The 5,249-nt window shown below is 34.4% G+C and overlaps 1 long non-coding RNA gene across 1 annotated transcript; it reads right to left on the bottom strand.

Annotated features, from left to right (window-relative positions):
• LOC104710849 lies at nt 1,232–2,477 on the bottom strand. Its single transcript, XR_755101.2, has 4 exons — nt 2,337–2,477; nt 1,982–2,118; nt 1,563–1,681; nt 1,232–1,383 (listed from the first exon to the last, which is right to left on the bottom strand). It is a non-coding gene; the product is annotated as an uncharacterized LOC104710849 (long non-coding RNA).

Below are 5,249 nucleotides of genomic sequence, written 5' to 3'. Positions count from 1 at the left end.
TCATACTAGGTTGAGTCTCATGCGTTGCACAAAATTGTTATATTAGTTTTTTTTTTGGTTTAAAGGCATTACGGTTTGGTTAATATTTTTTCAATTTTTTCAATTTTTTCGAGAGACTTTACAATGTGAAGAGCCTACCAACAAAATTTATTTGTATAGAAAGATTTTTTTTTTTGGTTAAAAGTCATTAGGACTTTGGAATTATTTTATTTGTATTCATTAACCATATAGTTAATTTTAAATGATTAGCTTATCATTTTCTAAATTATGAACAATTTTAAAACCCTTTAATAGTTTAAATACTATTATATTATTGATGTTTTTTATTGTATTTTAAATTTTATTACAGTTTATACTATTTGTATTCTACAATTATGACATATTATTTTGGAATTTACGTTCTACATTCATTCTAAAACTAATTAATACATTCAAAAATTTGAAATATGATCATTTTTCTGTTAAACATTGAATCATATTATTATTACTAAAAACCCCATAGTATTGTTTTATATAGTCTTTCAAAATTTCATTGATTTACATAATTTTTGTTTATTTAGTTACTAAAGATTTTAAACATTTTAAATTGAATACTTTAATATATAAAAATAACAAGATAACATAGATTTAGACAGGTGTCAGCCTCTCAGTTGCTTACGTGGCAGTCACTGAAAGAAAGTTTTAGGGTGGCTCACTACTTTATTACAGTATATAAAATTTATCTTTAGAGCATGGCCAATCCTCATTTGAGTGTCTCTAACTTTTAATAATATTAAAAATAATACTTAGAGCTTCACACCCTTGTTTTTATTTTTTCTCCTCCCATTAGTCATCCCTAAGTGTCTTATAATTTTTATTAAAAATGGGAAAATATTGCATTTTATTGTGTTGTCAAATGAAACTAATGTCTTTGAACTGAACTAAAACTTCATAGATGTTAAGCAACTTAACAAACCGTTTTCTGTAGTTGAGGTGGAGCCTTAACTTGCGTTGCAACAAATCTTTTATCATTCTTAAACGGCAAAGACTCTGTAATATGACAAACACAAGTAGAAACAACACAAAATCATGTAGACATGGAACAAAACAAAACAAAAAAAACAGTCGTTTCACACCCAATGATGAATCTGATAGTTTTTTTTTACCATAGTAGATCGAAGCAAATGTGTGTTGACGTTATGGCTCTCATATAAACGTGAATACATAATTATCCCATGAACTTCAAGAACTGGAAAAATGTCAATTACATAACTAAAATTACTCCCAAAAGCATCAATCAATTTCAGTCAAAATCAAATATAGAAATTGTAATTACCGTGAGAAAGAGAAGAGAAGAATGAAACAAATGATCTGCAAAGCAACAAAAACACAGTACCAAGTGATCTGCAAAGCAACAAAAACAACAAATTAAACACCAACCTTTTTTGCTTTCTCGACATTTCTATACTTAATACTTACAAGACAATGATCATAACCAAAACTGCAATAGAAACAGAGAAGCCATATCCTAATGTATATGCTCTTCATTCATTAATGTCTAAAACAAGTTCTCTTCTTCTTACCTCGTCCTCTACAACTCTGTCTGCTTTTACTTGCCCTATAGTTCCCCGCGCCCTGACCTTTATTTAAGAACCACCAAAGAATCACTCTTCTCTGAGTCTTTAGCTTCAACTTGTTTGTCCTGCACATCACATAACGACTTATTTATAAAAAAATATGCATCCTTTATGTTAATGTATGTATGCCTCAACTTTTGGAATTGGTACCAAAATCACAAAGAACACATCAAAACCAAGGAAGACCTATACACAACCTATAAAAAACAAACAACGCCATTCAAACAAAAGCATAACCCAATATGAAGACAGCAATCTTTTTTGTAACTTGAGGCATCTCATTTCGTAACTCCACTTAGAGAACTAGACAAAGAAAAAAGAAATTACTAATCAGAAGAGAATTACACAAGAGTCACAAGACATACCATGTGGCAAGTATTTTAAAGCCCACTTAGTCTCTGCATCCATATCTTCATCTGGATCATCCCTCCGCCGCTTTGCACGCTAAATCCTGACAGCAGCTCTCTTGATAGAAAACTTGACTCACATCACCAGACCAACACTAAACCAAATCCAACCAACCCTAATCACTCAGAAAAGAGGAAGCAGGAGCACCACCATGAGGAAGAAGGAGATATGCTCCAAGTTTCGTTCACATTACGAAGGAGATATGATCCAAATCAACAAAATCAAAATTCACCAATACTAAAAGACGGATGTCACAACAAATAAAGATAGTCCCACAAAAACTTTAAAACTAGAACGAAACGAGATCCATACCTGATACAAGGTTTCGTGAAACCAAGAAGGAAACATCTCAGGACGAAGAAGAAGACGATGACGAGATATCTATTTGATCTGGAAACCGATCAAAACTTCTATTGTTTTGATTAAGTCGATTTGGATGACGACGACGATATATGTATTTGATCTGGAAACCGATCAAAACTTCTGTTGTTCTGATTTCGTCGATTTAGATAAATCGATTCAACTTTCTTCCTTTCAGTGGTATCGAGAGAGAGAGAGGGAAGCAACCGAAAGAAAAGAAAAAGAAAAAAAAACAAAATAAAACAAAACAAAGAGTAACCTCTTGTGAAACACTTAGTGGACTCAGTAGACCGGCCCGTATCCTATCCACAGAGTCTCGGTCCATTGGCTATACTCAGTCCATACAGCTTCGGCCCATTAGCCGAAGCCTTACTCGGCCATTACTCTCTTAGGTCGGTTTAAGCTAAGACTTGTAATCTACTATATATATGCATGTAACCTTGGGAATGATTAATAAGAATCACAAGAGCTTTATCCATAAACTCTATATTCATAACACGTTATCAGCACGATAGTCTCAACCCTAAAACCCTAAGGCAGCCGCCGATTTCTCCTTCTTCCCTAAAATCCTAAACCGCCTCTTATTCTTCATCTCCTTCGAGATTCTCTCTTGATCTCAAAGTTCTTTCTGCTGATACACGAGCATCCTTAGCTCGTGATCGAGTTTTTTCAAAACCCTATCGAGGTTTGTGGTTACTTGGTTCGGGGGTGAGTTCGCGCGCAAGGAGTTGTTCGCGGGAAGCTGTTCGAGTTCGCGGGAAGCAGTTCGAGTTCGCGGGAAGCAGTTCGAGGTTCGAGGTTCGTGAGATATCTGAGGTCTTTAGCTCCCAGATCATATCCGGTCAGAATCCTAAGGTGTTAAGGTAAACAATATCGAACTCTCTCAAAACCTTATGACCGAATTTGAACCTTAAAACTATCGGACCATTAAGACATCCAAGTATACAATCTAACAAACTTTAAATTACCTAAATCCTAAAACTTAAAATCGGATTGTTAGGATTGTTAGATTGATTGATAATTGCACCATATTACATCAAGCTTAAAATCGGCATTGGTTGTTTAAATTGTTTAAAGTTGTTTGATTGTTTGTGTTGCATAAGAACCTAGAATCAAATTGTTAGGATCATAAGATAGAATTTGATCTAACTGTTCTAGGAGATTTAAAACTTGGATTGTTCATGCATATAGAAATCAAACTCGCATAAGATTGTTTAATCGGCTGCATGAACTAGTATTTTGTTCTAGGATTGAATCCGATCAAGAGGAATAATTTTTGTTAATTTTCCATAATCATGAAACATGAATTCGGAATTAAAATATTAACTAGATAAGTTCCTAAAATAATTTAGCAATTATCCAAAAGATTTAAAAGACTAAATCCTAGACTAAATAGGAAACTTAAGAAAAAGGAAATCCTACCTAAAATTGTTGCATGCATTAGCCTATTTGCTTTTGTTGTCTTGCATGCATGAATTTAAACCAAAAACCAAATATGACAAGGCATGGTTCGATCTTAAATATCGCATGGCCTAAGGCATGGTTCGATCTCAAATATCGCATGTCCTATTGATTGAGTGCATGGTTCGATCTCAAATATCGCATGCTAATATTCGGATGTCGGTTTCTGTGATATGCAGATGGCAAAGCTTAAAAGCTTAGAATATGCTAGCCTCAAAGACTCTGGTGATAACTACTTGCAATGGGCATTGGACACCGAGATTAACCTGAAAGCAAAAGATCTTTTCAGATGCATTGAGAGTGAGAATGAGTGTTCCGAAAGGAGCAAGGCTATGGCGTGTTTTTACATGCGTCGTCATATGGATGAAAGCCTCAAAGTGCAGTACCTCCATGTTGAAGATCCTCTTGAACTTTGGACAGAGTTGAAAGACAGATTTGGGTACAAAGAGATTGTGCTACCAAAGGCTCAAGAGGATTGGAGAACAATAAGGATCCAAGATTTTGAATCCTTGTATGAATACCACTTGGAGCTATTTAAGATAGCAACAAATTTAAAGATATGTGGTCTCGAGGTTACTGAAAAGGACTTGATAGAGAAGACACTCTCAACCTTTCACACTAATGACGAACTGCTCCAGCAGCAAATTCGTGAAAGGAACTTCAAAACATATGTATGTATGTTTGAATGGCTATCTGAGCAAGAAATCTTGAAGAAAAACGCAGAAACAAACACGGTGCATCTCGATGATGAAGATAATGAGAATGATGACTCCCTAGAGACTTCCGATCTCCTTAAAGAGGATGAATGAATTTTTCGGTTTTTATTTTGGTTTAAGACTATGCTTTTTATGCTTTGATTGATTTCTATGTATTGGATAATTGATTTGGTTTAAATTCAAGGATTTATTTTATAAATCATTTGCCTTATTGAGTTAAAACACAAATGTTGTTTTATATAGAAATGGCTGAGGATATGAGTGAACTAGTGGTGGACAGTGGATCCAGCCACACTATTTTAATAGATAAAAGATATTTTATAAACCTCACCATGAAAAATGCCAATGTTAGTACAATTGCGGGTATAGCAAATCTTATAAAGGGCTACGGCCAGGCTCACGTGTTGTTGCCTAAGGGAACACACATTGAATTAAGTGATGCCTTATATTCACCCAGCTCCAAAAAAAATTTGTTGAGCTTTAAAGATATAAGATTGAATGGTTATCATGTGGAAACCAAGGGTGAAGGAACTAGAGAGTTCCCATACATTACAGAAAATGTAAATGGACAAAAGAAGGTCCTAGAGACTATACCTGCACTAGCCACTGGTTTATACCATGCTAAGATTAATATGATAGAGGCTAACTTGGCAAAGCATAGAATGTTTAATGAAGAGTTCACTTTATG

Source organism: Camelina sativa, chromosome 9, assembly GCF_000633955.1.
Source record: "Camelina sativa cultivar DH55 chromosome 9, Cs, whole genome shotgun sequence".
In the NCBI taxonomy this organism is placed as follows: Eukaryota; Viridiplantae; Streptophyta; class Magnoliopsida; order Brassicales; family Brassicaceae; genus Camelina; species Camelina sativa.
This window is presented reverse-complemented; position numbering and strand designations above follow the sequence as displayed.